Below are 19,130 nucleotides of genomic sequence, written 5' to 3' on the forward strand. Positions count from 1 at the left end.
TTTTTTTTTTTAAAATACACAATCAATCTAATTTACATATTAAAGTTAATGTACATGTCTAGTACTTCATACATTCTTATTAAACTAGATTTCAAATACTATATATCAAGTACTAAATCCTAGTCTATTTCTTAGCCCGGATCTCCACGCTATCTAGTCCAGCTTCATTCTCTTCTTGACCCTTATCCTGTCCCACCTGTTGTCATGCACACATACAAACAAGACAACAGCCGGATAACTCCGGTGAGAATTCTATTCTCAGTATAAACCATGTATACATGCAATCATAAAAACAATATAAAAGCATATAACAAATATTCCTAACATGTATCCAAACCAGATCATAAATCCATATCAAGAATAAATCCTATTCTAAACATGTACCATTATCAGGAACATAAATCGACATGTACCATATTCAAGAACATATCTAACAGAAAACTATCAATCAGACTCGTGACTTCACGTTTTAGACTAGACTCAATCCTAGCCTAGGGATCCCGGTTTCAAGATGTTGGTATTCCTATATCGACCAACAGTAATAGAAAAGACTCCAGTTCTATCCACGTCGATATAACCAAACATCCAGTGTCCTGACCTAACCGTCATGGACTGTGGCCCTATCGCCAATATCCTGTCCTGTGACAAAGTGCAATGGGCCAGTGACGAGTCCTCACTATCCGGCCCTTCTGTCACAAGATCAAATGTCTACGACTAAGCATACCCACCTATGACTCAAGACATACATTGTCTATAAATCCATAGACCAAAAATATCAATCGTATTCAATTTAAAATAACAATGCAATAAAATGAAGTATGTGATTTAGGGAAACTCGAGTCAAACCTCACTCGAGTTGTGCAATCCCAACTCAACATTAATTTATACCTTTATCTTCTCGCTCTGACGAAGACGAAGTCCTGAATTCAACTCTGTCCATTCTCAATCTGGCAATGACAATATTAAACAGGCACAATATCAATATCTAACTCAGTTCAATACCTGTTCTGATCAATACTCAAATCAAAATACAATCTGATCAATGTCAATCGACATACGGTACAACAATACCATCTCAATCAATAGTGTATCTGTGTAATATCAATCCACTGATGTTTGTACTGCATAACAATACAGTCTCAATAACCCCGTCAATATCAATATCACAGATATAATACCACGAAGCATAATCGATATCAATACAACTCATAACCCCAGCAATAGTAGATCATAATCTCAAATCTGTCTAATTCAAGTCATATCAATTCAGAAAATCATAACAATTACAGAAACAGTCTGTTCTTTAATCTCACTTCAAATATACGATGTCCACTGTATCAGAAACACCATATATGATTCATATTCAATTCTGACAATACCATCATTTCAAAGCATGTCAAAACGTAACAAAACTTACGCCCAGTTATAGCTGTCGTCGCTAGGCACTCGGTACTGTACTCGGATTCAAAATCAGACGGACGGATCGAAATATAAAGGCGTAGGGATTTAGACAAAGTTTCTCGTATCCTTTCCAATATTCTGAAGAATCGTACGTTATATGTATATATATATACACACACACACACACACACACACACACGCATGTAAGGCAAGTGGCTCGTTCTTCTTACTGCACGTCTCGCGCATATGCACGACCTACATCGGCGCATATGCACGAGACAATATGTCTCGGCGTGTAGCTTCACCGCAACTCGCGCATATGCGCACCTTTACTTGGCTCATATGCGCGAGGCCATTTTCCATTCTTCGCAAGTCTCTGCCACCCTCGCGCACATGCGCGGAACCATGTCGCGCATATGCGCGAGGTCTTCTGCCTGCCTCGCGCATATGCGCCCCGGCAGGGTCACGAATATGCACTAGGTCCTTTCCGCGAACATATTTCCAACTTCTTTCCGGCTTCCCTGATCTGATCCATTCTGTCTATAATCACTTCAATTAATCAAGAAATCATCCCAGATTAATCTCAGATTACGGTAAATATACCCAAATCATTTCAGATTACGATAATCAAATTCTCGGGCATTACATACTCATTCTTTTATGTCTGAACTATTTTTGAGATCTTCGGGTCTAGTTCCTTCTATTCTTCCCCTCCAGTTTAATGTTGTTTTGACTTCGGGAGATGTGTTGTGCCCGACATCTATTGTGTATGTGTGCTCTGTTCAAATTGATGAGCGAGTGGTTTTTGCCGATTTGATTGTTATTCCGATGGTTGCGTTTGATATTATACTTGGCATGGATTGGCTATCAACCTATCGTGCAGTGATAGATTGCGTTGCTAAGACGGTGAAATTTACAGATGATGGCAATAAGGAATGTATGCTCGCCAGTGCAGGTACTTCGCTGGTCCTTCCTTTTATTTCGTGTCTTGAGGCTAAGAAGTTGTTGTTTAGAAGTTGTGATGGGTTTTTGGCTTCGATTGTTGATATGGATAGAATGGTTAAGTTGAATATTGATGATATTGATGTTGTGAGAGAGTTCCCTGATGTATTTGAGGATGATGTTCTGGGTTTACCGCCGGACAGAGATGTAGAGTTTGTGATTGATCTAGTTCCCGGTACGGTTCCTATTTCTAAGGCTCCGTATAGAATGGCCCCTTCACAGATGAAAGAGTTGAAGACCTAATTGCAGGATATTTTAGATAAAGGTTTCATTCGGCCGAGTTCTTCGCCTTGGGGAGCTCTGATTCTTTTTGTCAAGAAGAAAGTTGGGTCTTTGCGGCTTTGCATTGATTATAGAGAGATCAACAAAGTGACTATCAAGAATAAATATCCGCTGCCACGGATAGACGATCTTTTTGACCAACTGCAGGGGGCTACAGTGTTTTCGAAGCATGATATGCGATCTGGCTATTATCAGTTGAAGGTTAGGGAGTCTGATATCCCTAAGACGGCGTTCCGGACCAGGTATGGTCATTACGAATTTCTTGTGATGTCATTCGGTCTGACTAATGCTCCTTCAGTCTTCATGGATCTTATGAACTGAGTGTTCAAGCCGTATTTGGATAGCTATGTCATTGTTTTCATCGATGACATATTGATTTATTCCAAGACCAGAGAGCTTCATTCAGAGCACCTCAGAGTTGTTCTTCAGTTGCTGAGAGAGAAGAAGTTGTATGCTAAGTTGAAGAAATGTGAGTTCTGGTTGGAGAAGATTTCTTTCTTAGGCCATGTTGTCTCGAAGGATGGTATAGGTGTTGATCCAGTAAAAATAGAGGCGATACAGAAGTGGCCTATTCCTACCACTGTATCAGAGGTACACAGTTTTATTGGTTTGGCGGGTTACTATCGTCGTTTTATTGCAGACTTTTCCAAGATTGCCCTGCCGTTAACCAATCTGACGAGGAAGACTGTAAAGTTTGAGTGGTCCAATGATTCTCAAAGTGGATTTCAAGAGTTGAAAGATAAGTTGACGACGGCTCTGGTACTTGCATTGCCCAGTGGTTCAGAGGATTTGTTGTTTATAGCGATGCGTCGAAGAAGGGGCTCGGTGCAATGCTGATGCAACGTGGAAAAGTTATAACTTATGCTTCTCGCCAGTTGAAGGACTATGAGAAGAATTATCCGACGCATGATCTGGAGTTGGCAGCTTTGGTTTTCGCCCTGAAAATCTGGAGACATTACTTATATGGCAAAAAGTGTGAAATTTTCACGGACCACAAGAGTTTAAAGTACTTGTTTTCTCAGAAAGAACTCAATATGCGCCAGAGACGTTGGTTAGAGCTTGTCAAAGACTATGATGTGACTATTAGTTACCACCCAGGGAAAGCGAATGTTGTAGCAGATGCATTGTGTCGTAAGTCGAGTTCTTCTTTGAGTTCGATGATTCGGCAGCCGTTGTTGTTGGACTTGCATCGAGAGGAGATAGCTTTGGTATTCCCAGGAACCATTGCTCGCTTTTCAGCGTTGGTCATTCGGGCTACATTGACGGACAGGATCCGTAGAGAGCAGGTCAATGATTTACAGTTGACAGAGTTGAGAGCCAGAGCAGAGGAGAGAGCTAATTCAGAGTTTGGGATGAATGGAGATGGTTTGGTGACATTCAGAGGCCGTATTTGCGTTCCTAATGGTGATGATATTCGGCGAGACTTCTTGACAGAGGCTCATACCACGCCATACTCGATACATTCAGGTAGCACCAAGATGTATCAGGATCTTCGTAGACTCTATTGGTGGCCAGGTATGAAGAAAGATATTGCCATGTTTATTTCTCAGTGCCTAACTTGTCAGCAGGTGAAGATCGAGCACCAGAGACCTGCTGGGACATTGCTGTCATTGCCAATTCCTCAATGGAAATGAGAGCCATATTACGATGGACTTCGTGACTGGTCTTCCCAGAACGCAGAAATGTTTTAACTCTATTTGGGTTATTGTTGATTGGTTGACCAAGTCAGCGCATTTTCTTCCAGTCAAGACGACGTATTTCATGAACCAGTATGCCAAAGATTACATAGCTGAGATTGTTAGACTTCATGGTGTTCCTGTGTCGATCGTGTCTGATCGTGACCCTAAATTTACTTCAGAGTTTTGGAAGAGTTTGCACAGAGCTATGGGTACACGGTTAGCATTCAGTACAACATATCACCCCCAGAGCGACGGTCAATCAGAGAGAGTTTTGCAGATTCTAGAGGATATGCTCAGAGCTTGTACTATTGATTATCCTGGTAGCTGGGATTACAAATTGCCTCTTGTTGAGTTCATGTACAATAATAGCTACCAAGCGACGATTGGCATGGCACCGTATGAAGCACTTTATGGCAGAAAGTGTAGATCTCCCTTGTATTGGGACGTAATTGGTGAGAGGAAGATGTTGGGTCCAGAGTTGGTCCAACAGACAGCTGATGTTGTTGCTGTTATTCGAGAAAGAATGAAGACAGTGCAGTCGAGACAGAAGAGTTATGCTGATGTGCGTCGTAGGCCGTTGCAATTTGAGGTTGGTGATCATGTGTTCTTGAAGATTGCACCTCTTAAGGGTGTGATGCGGTTTGGCAAGAAGGGAAAGTTGAGTCCGTGATTTATTGGCCATTTGAGATCTTGGACAGAGTCGGTGATCGAGCTTACAGGTTAGCCCTACCGCCAGATCTTGACAGAGTTCATAATGTTTTTCATGTCTCCATGCTCAGGAAGTATATTGCGAATCCTTCCTATGTTCTTCGTCACGAGCCATTGGATTTGACGCCGAATTTGACGTACCAAGAGATTCCCGTCCAGATTCTGGATCGCAAAGTTAAAGTGTTGAGAAACAAAGAGATCGGCATTGTTAAAGTCCTTTGGAGGAATCATTTGATTGAAGAAGTCACTTGGGAACCAGAGGTTGAAATGAAATAGAAGTATCCTGAGTTGTTTGCGCAGTGACGTCAATTTCGAGAACAAAATTCCTTTAAGGAGGGGAGATTGTAATAACCAAGCCTGGTGAACGGTACGATTTTAGATTTCGTATGTTTATTGACTCCTTTGTTAAGTTCTAAGTATAGTTTTGATGTTAAGAGTTGCGATTTATGGTATTGTTGGTTATACTTGTTATGTGGTTTTATTGTAGCGTTGTTGCGATTTAATTCATGGTAATTAGCATGTTGAGCCAATTGGTATGAGGCCAATTGGGCTGGTTTGATAAGATATAGAGGTGCAACTTTCTTGTTGGGAGTGTTGCCGGATTATGAGGAGAAGCGGCGTTGCGATTCGATTTTAGTTGAAAAAGTTTGTTTTTGGCTACAGAGGTGACCGCACCCGCGGTCAGATAGCCACCGCACCCGCGGTGTTTGGGCAGAGACCAGACCGCACTCGCGGTAAGTTTTGTAGCGCACCTGCGGTCGACGATTTCAGATTTTTGGATGTTTTCCAGTAAGCTCAGCGCACCCGCGCTAAGATCTTAGCATACCCGCGGTCGTCACTTTGGATTTTTCGGATGTTGTTCCGAATTCCTAGCGCACCCCTGGTGTGTTTTGGAACGCACCCGCGGTGCGTGAATAGTAGAAGTGTGTTTTCGAGATTAAGTGATTAAATACTTGAGTTGGCTTCATTTTCCTCATTTCTTTCCCATTCTTCTCGGTTTGCAGCTCAAGGGGAGGTTAGGGTTTCATTTCCTTTCTTTGATTCAAGCTTGTTGTTGGATTGTTGTAGTGAGAACAAGGTCATTGTTGGTTCAAGGAGCTAAGGTAAGCTTGTGGTATAGTTTATTCTTGGTTTTTGGTGTTGGGAGAATTATGGGTTTGTTAATGGTGTTGGTTTTATGGATTTATTTGTATGGTTGTTTGATTATTGGGTTATTAATGGTGCAATATATGGTTTATTGTTGTAGGGTTGGTACCAAGGGATTAGATTCAAGGTTTCCAAGTGTTGTAAGTGGAATTCATTTCCTTGTACTCACATGATAATATATGTATTGTGTTTCAATGGTTTTAACATGTTATTCCCTTTAGGGATGGCAATGGGTAGGGTATGGGTCGGATTTCATACATCCATCACCATACCCATTTATTAAATTCATCCTCATACCCATCCCCATACCCATCGGATATTGAATTTCATCCCCATCCCCATACCCGTCGGATTATCGGATACCCATACTCTACCCAAATACCCTATTATCATATACAATTGAATTTTTTCGAATTTAAATTGTTTCAATGAAGTTATGAATATTTAAAAAATTATTTAAATGAACAATATGAAAAATTATTAATGATAAAAATTTGCAAAATAAACTTTATAGAAAAAATAACAAAATATTTAAAATAGTTTATATTAGTTGAATAAAAGTACACAATTTAACAAAAATAAAATATTTTTCAATTTTTGAAGTCAAACATGGAATAAACTTATCAATGGAAAAGATGAAAAATTGAATGAAAAATAAAAGAGCGGTGAAACCTCGAAACGTAAAAGCGAAAGAGAAGAGAGAAGAAAAAGTATCGATTTACTTGGATTTGAGAAGATGAATCTTTAATATAAATAAATATAATTACTATATATATATATATTTATATATTAATTTAAACGGGTATTCGGGTCGAGTGTGGGTCGGATTATATCAAACCACCTCCATACCCAAACCCGAAAATCCTCATACCCGATTACCCAATTATTTAATCGGGTCTAAAAATCCCTCCATACCCTCTTCTATTCGGGTCGGATAGCGGATCCTCTAACGGGTTCGGAGGAAATTGCCATCCCTAATTCCGTTCCATTTCATTCATGATATGTATTAATACACTTTGTTGTATATTAGAGGTATTTTATGTCTCAATTATGTCAAAGGGAATACAAAAGAATAGAGTATTCAAAGTGTTTGATTTAATGCCAGAGAGAGAGTTCAAATGATTTATTGGATTGATAGATACATAGTCAAAGATTGCATGCAATTAGTTGATCAACGACCATAGGGTTATATCCCAACAGAGTATCGATTTATATCGATGGGATATAGGTACAGAGACAGAGATACTATTTAGATATCAATTTATCAGAGAAAAGAGAAATACCATCGTTATTGTTATTCATGCTATGATATTTATGTTTCAGAGTTGATGGTATTTAATGTTTTCAAAGTTATGTTTTTCAGAGTATGATATGTATCCATTGCTATGTAAGAGTTCCACTTGCTGAGTTTTATACTCATTTCAGTTATTTCATGTGATGCAGTTAAGAGTGACGGTCCAGGACGTTGATTGGAGCCGAGGTCATATGCATACAAGAGATGGAAGGAAGAAGTTATTTGGCTAGTATTTTGGACATGATCACAAAAATGATATTTTGTATTTTGTTGCATCATTTTATTGATCATGTAGATATTTTGATATATATTGAAATATATTTTGAATCCTTCTTCCCTTCAAGTAAAAATTTTAAATTCCGCTGCTATTTTATTAAAACTGGTCAGAGGTGTTACATTACTAACAAGATTCTTGAGTTATACTTGGATGAACAGGGTATTCATCATGAATATTGTGGGGACCAGAACCTAATCCGTCTTCTTAATCATTATAAAGAATCAATATAACAATTAAGTAATGTGGGACATAAATTTTTTTTTTAAAATGCAAATGCGGAAACGTAATGTACTTAATCTGATATATATATTAATATAAAGGTATAAGTCTTGTACAACATTTATTTATCTCAACTAAAGTTCAGTCAATATATCAAGTACTGAAAAACAATCTACTCTAAGTCCGGATCTCCATGCTAATTCGGAATCTCTCATCCTCTTCCTGATCCCGATCCTGTCCAACCTGTTGTCATGCACACATACAAACAAGACAACAGCTGTGATAGGATCGGTTATCACACTAAGAGTGTTTAGAAGGGTGGGGGTTGAATAAACACTCACTCTTAAAATTGTTCTTTAAGAATATTTGAGTTCAGTTTAGTGACAAACTGAAACTCGGAATCTTGTTGGTCAATAACAATCAGTTAAACTGGAGTAGTTGCGGAAAGTAACTGACTGAAAGATAGAATACAAAAACTGAAATAAATATGCAAGAGTTGTTTCTGGATGTTCGGAGAATTTAATTACTCCTACGTCACCCCTTCTATCACAAGGATAAGATATTCACTAAAAGACTTTGATCAAATACAACACTTGTACAGACCCACTTCAGTTTGGACTTACAACTGCCAAAACTGAAACTCTTAGTTATACACAATGTTTTCAGTACGTAACTGATATTTGCACAATTGAGTCTAACAACTTTTTAGAGAGTGCTAATAAGCTCAGATTGTAGCCTTGATTGCTACGAATAATTCAAATGAGAGTGAGCTAAGATTTTGACAGAGTAACAGCAAGCTTAAGATTGAATGATTGTCACTTGTTCATCTGATGTTCTTCAGTTATATTTATACTTCTTTTTCAACGGTAACTTTTATATGCATTTGAATTCTAGTATCCGTTGATTGCTTCTTCATCATTCCTTGGGCAATGTTCTCTTCATTGATTGTGATACGGCGTCTTAAATGCAATAGCCGAAACACATTGTTCTATGCTGTAGTGATCGAGGTGCGACACTCTTGTTATTCGTTTGTCTCCTTTGGTCTTTCCCGAGATGTCTTCAGTTGAGAAGCTTTTAAGACATTCTGTTTTTAACTAATCACTTTCAACTGATCATTTTACTTCGTATCATTGTGTCAACTGTCTTCAGTTGCCGAATATGCTTGTGCACATAAGTTGATTCATATTTTGTTAATCGATTGATTTACGTTTTGTCAAACTCCAGAATCTTGTTTCCAACAATTTCCCCCTTTATGGTGTTTGACAAAACCAAGTGATTTAAGATCGGATAGCTGAGCTCTTTGTAGACTATGCAGCTGAATTATAAAATAACTGGGTTTCTTGTAGATAACATAAAAACTGAGAATGTAATATCTGGATTCCTTGTAGATAACATAAAAACTGAAAGTATAATGTCTGGATTCCTTGTAGATAACATAAAATTTGAGAATAATTTGATTAGATCTTCTTCAGCTACTTTGTCCTTCCCCCTTTTTGTCAAACATTTCCATTTGGTCTGATAACTTTCGAACGTCAATGGATAATAGTTTTACATCTGCTGAGATACTTGAGGCGACAGTTGTGAAGGAGGTTTGTAGCGATGTGATTTGATTAGAAACAGAGGTTTCCATCGCTCAACTCTCTGACTGATTATATTCTGAGTTGTAAAGAATGATCCAATTAGCCCTTGCTTCATTTCTTGAACAGTCTTGCTAAGAGAGTCCATGTTGGTTTGAAGATTTTTTTAATTTTGCTGAGTCAAATTCAATCAAAGAATCTAATTTGACAGTATGCGTCAGCTGTTCGTGTTGAATTTTCTTGATGTCAGTTATCATCTGCTGCATGCTGTACTATATATTCTGAATTTCTTCAAGAACAGTATCCATTTCTGTAGATTGAATTGATGGTTGCTTGTTGGGTGTATCTGAATGCTTTGATAGTTGGCCAAAAAGAACTAATGCTTGATTAGTTTCCATTGTTACAATCGTAGATTGAGTTGGAATTTTTTCTTGAATTTGATCAAAAAATGGTCTGTTTGCCTGAATGATGGAGATGGATGATTCATGCATAGAGGCTTCCTGTGGAGGATTAACTGGACTTTGTTCTTTCTCTTTTGATTGAGTGAGCAACTGACTTTCTTTATGTTCAGAAGTTTCTGGGTCTGATGGTTTTGCTTGTTCGTCAGTTTCAGTAACTTGTTCAACAGAAATTTCTGACTGAACAGGTACTTCAATTTGAGCTTTTTCTGATGCAGTTATCTCTTTTTCTGAATTTTGGATTGGTTCTTCAGTTGGGTCTTCAGTTTGAGCAGATATAACTTTTTCATCAATGAGTGACTCAGTTGGAGCTTCAGATGATATTTTAATATCTTGCTCTGGTTGTTCAGCTGACTGAGCAACTTGGTCATACTGAGCTTCTAATGCAACGGCTTGAATGATTTCATCGATGTTTGCCAAAGATAGTTCTTCTTCAGAGTATAACTGTTGTTCTTGCTGAGAAGATTGAGGCATTTCCTGAACTGGGTTTTCAGTTGACTGTAGTGGAGATGGTTCTTTCTGTGGAGAGAAGGATGAATCTTTTCCAGGATTTGAGTTGAAAGGTTTTTCATGAATAACCAGTTCCTAATCTTCTTCCCAAAATCTTATTTCCCTTTGGAGGCTACTAAGATCTGCGTCCAGTTGAGTGAACACAGCTCTATCATTGTATGCGGTTGGACTTGTTGGATGGTAGTTGGACTTCAGCTGTGCTACCATTTTTGCTAACTTTTTGGTGCGAATTTGATCAAAGAAGTATTTCTGCCTTTCTAATGCTTGTGAAATGGAAGCAGCTTTGACTACTTTCATCACAATTGCTTCTAATTTGATGAATTTTTTCAGTTGAGATCTATGCTTTAGTTCTTTAGCAAAGATTTCCGTTCTGAAGCTTTTCCAACGGTCAAAAGATTTTAATTGTGATGTGGCAAAGGCATTGACTTGTTCCCAAACAAGGTCAATGTGTGTTTGAATCACATTGGATGGCCGGGATTCTTCAACTAGCTGTCCTTTTTCTTTATCAGTTGAAAGAATGTGAGGAAGATCCATCCCTGAGTGTGTTGATTGCACTGGTTCTCTTAATATTATGCCTTTAGATCTGGCCCTTGGCAAGATGGTAGGGTGATTCACAAGGGTTAATGGGGCTTTAACTTTATCTGTTGTCGTGGCTTTGGTAACTGGTTCATCAGGTGAGAGTACTTGCAAGGGTATAGCTTGAATGGGTTGTTGATCAGCTGATTGAAAAACTTCCATTCTGGTTGTTGTTTTGGTTCTTTTAGTCCTTGGTCTTTTGGCAAGCCTCGGTGAAGGAGTTTTCTCTGTGTCTGATTCACTGAGAATCAGTTTTATTTTTGTCGTTTTGACCTTCTTAACTGGTGATGATTCAACTTCCAGTTTGGTCCTTGATACCAAGACGTTTTTGGCAGTAAAAACTTTGAATTTTGATGATACTTCAGCATTTTCAGTTACTAAACCTTTCAGTTTTAATAGATAACTGATCTGGATAGCAAAGCCACATGATTGTTTGGATGACTTGAGCATATTCTTCAAGATGTTAAACAGAATACATCTCCAATTTACTTTCTTTTCACTCATGATTAAGGTCATTACCTGGAATTTTTCGAGTGTAAGAGCAGCGTAAGAACCGGCTTTTGCTAATATTCCCTTTGCTACGATATCAGCTAGTAACTGAATTTTTGGTTTCAGTTCCTTCTTTGGATCGGAAACCTTGATTTTTTGTCCATCAGCAGATAGTCGGGATTGCATTTCTTCAATGTCCTGAGTTTTCACTTCAGAAAAATTCACATAACCATCAGTTGGTAGAGAAAAGATTTCTCCGAAATATTCCTCAGAAAGACGTAACAACTGATCGTTGATAGTTACAGATATAGTGTCATTATTAGTGATAAATCCTTTTCTGTAGAATTCGTTGACTTCTTTGAGATATATCTTCTGGGAAGATTGTCCTAAGAACTTCCTGAGACCTGCTGATTCAAGCTTTAGAAATACATCCTTAATATCTGTTTCTTGAATCGATAGAACGGAGTCAAAATCGATGACCAGTGCATTCAATATATGAGCAGGAATTTGAGTTGCCATTGATAGCTGAGTGATTTCCTGTTAGAGACAAAAATTATAGATTTGCTTTGAGAATAGAGAATAATCGTGAATGTAAGGAAGACGAACTGAATCAAAGCGGGTAAAATACTTTTTGTTTGTGACTGTTTGAATTATTGGACACGTGTCAGTCCAGGAAAAATTTCGAATAAGAAATGTGTGTACGTGTGCTGTAAGCGTGTGTACAATTTTGAATGGTTAAAAATGTGTCCACGTTATAATCTGAAATTCATCATGATTTGGCAGACAGTCACGTCTTTTGATTTGGAATATAATAGATTTAATTATTTAACTTATATGAGAAGATTAGTGAAATTGTCAACTGATCGATCAGTTAGTGAAGCTGAGTCTTTTCAGTTGAGAATACACTAACAACTGTCTTCTCAGTTAACCTCTTAAACCACCATTCCCCCTAAACACATGCGTTAAAATAAAATAATGCTGATTAATTAAGACAATCTTGAGACTTAGTAGTGTAATCATCATTTAAGGAAGTGTCTTTTCATTTTCCTCGTCTTGACCTATAAATAAAAGTAGAGGAATTAGTCACAAGTATCAGAAGGAAAAAAATGGAAGGAGTAGGCAGTTCAAACGTTTCTCCATTTTCGCTTGAAGCTGAAAAAGCTGCCATAGAAGACAAGGTTTTTTATGCCAGTCTTCCCTATTGGGAAGAGTTACAGGAGCTGGAGCTTCTGTACAATTCTGGGAGGGTTACCACTTTCAAGCGGATGGCCCAGCTGAAAGAGGTGCGAAGGCACTTAAATATTTCTGTGGAGGTGGATGCTTTCAAGGAAGGCCATCTCTATGAGCTGATGCTTCGCAAGGAACTGGATATCCTTAACGACATTGCTTCTTCTCACAGCTTCTCCAAGACTTCCTTCCTCAGCTTTGGCTGTTTGGATGAGGATGTGGATAGCTAGTGTTGAAGAGACTTATCAACATGTTGTTCTCTACAAAATTTATGGATAAATAAAATGTTTATTTTGATGATGCGTCATTTTTCTTCATTTCTGCACATAATGATCTGTGTAAAATTCATCAGTTGCAAACTTATGAGCAAACAAAGAATATTTGTGATAAGTAGACAAGTAAACTGTTTAAGAAACTAATTATCATAAATTTATTATGAATTGATACTATTTAATTGGTTGTGAATGAAAATTAAACTAGTGTCAGTTGATAGTGAACAACTGATAACTTAATAGTCCTCGGTATATGTGAAAGCCTCTTTAATTAACTTGAGACTCTTCAGCTTCTCCAATGTCTTTGTCCTATAAATAAGATGATAGTGATTAGAGTGTAATGCAGTATTTCAATATGTCCGATTCTGATACATGCAGCAGTACTCATGTCCATGTGACTGAACAATCAGCTCCTCGGTTAGCAGATATCAAAAGAAAAATGGAAAGATATGTCCTGCAGAAGGTGTTGACAACATGGGAGAAAATTCATGAATTAAAGAGGGTTAGTGACAATGGTGCTATTCCTACTCGTGCTCAGGAGGTAAGAGCACTGAAGTATCTTGCACGTTTTGAAGTTAGGCATGTTAGAGATTTGGTTGAAGACGATTGTCTTTTGGAGGCGTTGTTGTGGAAGGAGTGGCATGTTATTGATAAGATTTCGAAATCTAGGGCATTTGCTAGAGTTCGAATTTATGAATTAAATGATTGGGTTAGAGCATGGCTTGATTCAGTTTATGCCATGATATGTTCTGTAAACTGGAAACGTTGGTATGATTAATAAAGTGTTATTTTTTGATTTGTTGTGTTCTTATTTTCTGCATATAATTCTGTTAGTGAAGCAAAATTAATAATTTCTAAGACAAATCAATTAAGCCAAGTATATTTCTAAAATAAGAAAACTTTGCCTCGGGTAATGGTTTTGTGAAGATGTCAGCTGCTTGCTGTTCAGTTGAAATATATTCTAGTCGAATATCCTTCTTCAATGCATGATCCCTGATAAAGTGATGCCTGACATCTATATGCTTGGTCCTTGAGTGAAGAACTGGATTATAAGTAATGGCAATTGTGCTTGTATTATCACAAAATATGGGCAATTCAGTTGACTTGACTCCATAATCCTTCAGTTGTTGCTGAATCCAAATCAGTTGTGCACAACAGCTACCAGCAGCAAGATATTCTGCTTCAGTAGTTGATGTAGCTATAGATGTCTGTTTCTTGCTGAACCAAGAGATCAGTCTATCTCCTAAGAATTGACAAGATCCACTTGTACTTTTGCGATCAAGTTTACATCCTGCATAATCTGCATCTGAGTATCCAACTAAATTGAAGGTGGAGTCTTTGGAATACCATAATCCAACATTTTGTGTATCCTTAAGATATCTTAGAATTCTTTTGGCTGCTGAGAAATGTGATTGCTTAGGGTTTGCTTGAAATCTGGCACACATACAGACAGCAAAAACAATATCAGGGCGACTGGCTGTTAGGTATAGCAATGAACCTATTAATCCTCTGTATAATGTCGCTTCTACTGATATTCCCCCTTCGTCAATGTTTATCTTAACTGATGAGCTCATGGGAGTTGTTGCTGCTGAACATGATTCCATACCAAATTTCTTTAGCAGCTCATTTGTATATTTTGTTTGACTAATGAATATACCAGTTTCCAGTTGCTTCACTTGCAGTCCAAGAAAGAATGTTAGTTCACCCATCATACTCATTTCAAATTTATCCTGCATTAACTTAGCAAACTTTTCACACAATTTGGGGTTAGTTGACCAAAAATTATATCATCAACATAAATTTGAACTAACAAGATATGATTATTTTTAGTAAAGTTGAATAGGGTCTTATCAACTGATCCTACTGAAAAATCATGATCAGTTAGAAATTTTGAGAGAGTTTCGTACCAAGCTCTGGGAGCTTGTTTAAGACCATATAATGCTTTGTTTAAATAATATACGTGATCAGGAAATTTGTGATTAATAAAACCTGGAGGTTGTTCGACATATACTTCTTCCTGTAACTGATTATTTAGGAATGCACTTTTCACATCCATCTGATAAACTTTGAAGTTTTTGTGGGATGCATAAGCAAGAAATATCCTAATTGCTTCCAATCTTGCAACTGGAGCATAAGTCTCATCATAGTCAATTCCTTCTTCTTGCCTATATCCCTGTGCTACTAGTCTTGCTTTGTTGCGTATAACTGAGCCATCCTCGTTTAGCTTATTCCTGTAAACCCATTTCGTACCTATAATGGTTTTTGAAGTTGGTCTTGGAACTAAGTTCCAGACGTTATTGTGAGTGAACTGATTTAGCTCTTCTTGCATAGCATTTACCCAGTTGGGATCAGCAAGAGCTTCATCAGTTTTCTTTGGTTCCAGTTGTGAGACAAAAGCTGAGTGAATAAATAAATTAACATTTGATTACGAGTTCTTACAGGATCAGATGGATTTCCTATTACCAGATGAGGTGGATGTGATTTTCTCCATCTGTATTCTGTATTTGTTGCATCTGCAACTTCTTCAGTTGGCATCTGAGTGTGATTTTCAGCTTCAGTTGATGTCTCACCAGCTGGTATTTGAATGCTATCAGTTTCCTTTAATAACTGATTGTTGTCATTGACTTCATGCTCATTTAATTGGTCTAAAATCTCTGGTTCTGGTGTTTGGAAGATGTCTTGATTGTTATGACTTTCATCTCTATCATCATCGTCCAAGCTAATATCTGTCAATCGATCAGCTAGCTCAACTTGATCAGTTGGCTTGTCAGTTAGTTCATGTTCATCAAAATTAACATGCGCAGATTCTTCAACATTTAAAGTTTTCTTATTAAAGACTCTATACGCTATACTAACTGATGAATATCCAAGGAAAATTCCTTCTGCAGATTTTTCATCAAATACCTTTAAATAATTTTTACCATTATCATGAATGAAGCATCTACAGCCAAATATTTTAAAATAGATGATTATACTTTTTCTTCCATGCCAGATCTCATATGGTGTTTCATATGATTCTTATTAATCATCGATCTGTTCTGAGTATAGCACGCAGTGTTTACTGCCTCTGCCCAAAATATTTGAGAAATCCCAGAATCAGCAAGCATTGTTTTAGCAGCTTCCTTTAGGGTCCGATTTCTTCTCTCAGCTACACCGTTTTGCCGAGGAGTTCTTGCTGCTGAGAGCTCATTCTTGATTCCAGCATTTTCTAGAAAATTTGAAAGTGTTTGATTGATGAATTCAGTTCCTCGATCAGATCTGATTCGATCAATCCCAACTGATTTTTCATTTAAAAGTCTTTTGAAAAGTTTAATCAGTTGTGCAGTCGTATGGTCTTTGGATTTTAGAAATATAATCCAAGTAAATCTTGAAAAGTCATCTACGACCACCAGGGTGTATTTCATTCCCCCTAAGCTCATGACTGGAATTGGACCAAAGAGATCCATGTGCAATAGTTCTAAGCATCGGGATGAAGATTTACAGCCCTTGTTTTTGAAAGAAGATCGTACTTGTTTTCCATATTGACATGCTGAGCAAAGTTTTTCTTTTGAAAAATTTATTTTGGGCAGACCAGTTACAAGTTCATGTTTACTCAGATAAGCAATGGATTTAAAGTTCAAATGATTTAACCTTTTATGCCACAACCAGTTTTGAGATGAATTTGAAGCAATGAAGCAGACTGGTGCTTGAGGCTGTTCGTTCCAACTGACTTTATATGTGTTTCCACATCGTTTGCCAGTTAGTATGATTTCATCAGTTGATGTTTTAACTGAGCATGAGTTTTTATCAAACTGTACTAGAAATCCATTGTCGCATAATTGACTTATACTAATCATGTTATACTTTAGATTTTCTACCAATAAAACATCTTTAATAGTAAAGTTACCATGGATAATCTTACCCTTACCCAAGGTTTTACCTTTGGAATTATCTCCGAAGCTGATGTTTGGACCACTATATTTGGTCAGTTGAGATAGCACATTTGCATCTCCTGTCATATGTCGTGAGCAACCGCTGTCCAAATACCATATTGAATTTCTATCTGTACCTGTTACCTGCAAGCACATTCATAATATGATTTGGTACCCTTATTTGGGTCCACGATTTATTAGTCTCTTTGGAATCCATACTAGGATTAGTCTAACTGTTTTTCCAGTAGCTGTGTTCCAAATTGTTTTTCTCGGCTTCTGTGTGTTAGGTGTGTGTTGTATAGATGACACAGTATGCATTTTGATTTGGTTCGACTGATTGTTTAGTCTGTATCTTTTCTGAACTGGTTTGCAGTTGTGATAACTCGAGTAGTTATTTGAACGATTCCTTCCAAACATTTTTGATGACTGACTTACTGAGTCAGTAGAGATTTTTGGACTGTAACCAACTCCATGTCTTTTGCCCTTATACATATTTTCAATGGATTGTTTATTCATTTTGCTAGGCTCAAATTTTTCTTGATCTACTGTTGATCTGACAAATTGAATGTACTTTCCTTTTTTTGCTGTCAACAGTGGTTGTGTATCATTTGAAAACATTTCTCCTTGATTACTGAATCCTAAACCAGTTTTGTCACAAACTGATTTTTGTGAGTTATGCATTTCATTTAATGCAGTAGAAGACTTATTCCAGGATTGAATGAGTTCAGTCTGTTTTGAATTTTCAAGGATCAATTTCTGGATCAGTGACTAATCTTTCTTTCTTTCTTCTTTCATTTCAGCAATTTCCCTTCTTAGACTCAACACATCAACTGACTCATCAGTTTTGGTTTTGTTGTCTATGGGATCATTTTGCTTTGATTTCATTTCCTCAAATGATGATGCAAGTTTTTGGTACTCATTTACCATATCATACAATGTCAAGATGAGTTCTCCTCTTGTAAAGTCAATTGAACTAAAATCAAATACCTGGTGACTTGTCGATTCTGCTTCAGTATGATTTGCCATTAGGCATTTGACCTCCTCTTCATCACTTGAGCTATATGAACTTTCTGGTTTTGATTCATCACTATCAGTTTCTGCCCATCTGGATTTGCTCTCTTCAGCTAGTAGAACTTCGTGTTTCTTTCTGTAGGTTTTCTTATCTTCTCTGGGCCTTCTTTTATGATCATATGGTTTCTTTCTTCTGTCAGTTGATCCTTGACTGTCCTTTTTAGGTTTAGGACAGTCTGCAATGTAATGACCTGCTTTACCACAATTGTAGCAAGCATTTGTTTCTTCTTTTGGATTGTTTTTCTGGTATTGCTTCTGAAAGTTGCCTTGGTTCTTTCTCATGAACCTCCCGAACTTTTTGATGAATAATGACATTGCATCACTGCTTAATTGATCACCAGATTTCTCAGTTGAACTGTTTGATTCAGTTCTGACAGCTGCTAAGGCAGTTGTAGTTGTGGGAGTAGATGGTTCTCCTTCTCTGTTCTGCAATTCAAATTCATAAGCTTTTAAGTCAGCGAACAATTCATGAATTTCGATCTGATTCAAGTCTTTTGATTCTCTCATAGCCATTGTTTTGACGTCCCATTCCTTTGGAAGACCTCTCATTACTTTCAATGCAACTTCTTTGTTAGTATGCATTTTTCCGAGTGCATTTAATTCATTTACAATACTGCTCACTCTTTCATCATACTCATTCATTGACTCTCCAACCTTCATTTTGATATTGTCGAATTTCTGGACAGAAACAGATAGTTTATTTTCTTTTGTTTGGTCGTTTCCTTCATACAACTGAATCAACTTCTCCCAAATTTCTTTTGCTATTTTGCACATCTTTATTTTGTTGAAGGTTGCTTTATCCAATGTTTTGTATAGAGTATCTTTGGCCACGTTGTCAAGATTGGCTTTTCTCTTGTCCTCAGTTGTCCACTCTTCTCTGGGCTTCTGAATTCTCTGTGGTGCCCCTTCAGTTATAGCTATTGCTGTGTTTGCTTTCAGAATCTTCATGGGTCCGTCTGTTATGACAAACCACATATCATCATCTTGTGCAGCTAAGTGAGCCTGCATTCTTATTTTCCAGTCATCAAAAT

This window comes from Primulina eburnea, chromosome 2 (genome assembly GCF_022965805.1).
Source record: "Primulina eburnea isolate SZY01 chromosome 2, ASM2296580v1, whole genome shotgun sequence".
NCBI classification, from domain to species: Eukaryota; Viridiplantae; Streptophyta; class Magnoliopsida; order Lamiales; family Gesneriaceae; genus Primulina; species Primulina eburnea.